A 665-nucleotide genomic window follows, 5' to 3' on the forward strand; every position below is an offset into this window, starting at 1 on the left:
TGGATATATGCCTATATACGCTGAGAAACGCAAAAATACATACACAAAAACATGTACATGCATTTATGTATCATTGTGCAAACGGATGCGCACGCTGGATAGGGTGGAATGTTTTCCGTATTTCAAGCATTTATTAATAGTTGAAAATGTGTGCGGAGATCGTTTAATTCATAAAATATATCCATTCATATTCTATTACCTCTTGTCCACATTCAGCCTGAAGCTCATACCCATTGGCTGGTTTAGGGGCAAACAACCTCCTTGCAACGGTTTATAACCTCATCCTCATTGTTGAACCTTCATCCATGCAGAAAATTATTAATCATGGCTCGGTAATATTGGTAGTTCGATTGTATAAAGTCTGGATTGCAGATATGGTAAGGCAGAACTTCCAGCCCCTCAAGTTTGCAAATGGTCAAACTGTTAGACATAATCACAGAGCATGACCACGGTCATGCTGTGTGAATATGCGTTTTTGATTGGCCGATATCGCTTAGCGAGCTTTCAAATATACTGGTTGCAGTTGTTGTGCATAAAGTTCAGCGTTCACAGCAGGGACACTTGGGTTCAACTCAAAAGTCAACTACCCATCGTAATTCCTTCAAACAAACAACGCTCGTGGTGATATATATATATATATATATATATATATATATATATATATA

The sequence above is a fragment of the Octopus bimaculoides genome, chromosome 21, assembly GCF_001194135.2.
Source record: "Octopus bimaculoides isolate UCB-OBI-ISO-001 chromosome 21, ASM119413v2, whole genome shotgun sequence".
NCBI lineage: Eukaryota > Metazoa > Mollusca > Cephalopoda > Octopoda > Octopodidae > Octopus > Octopus bimaculoides.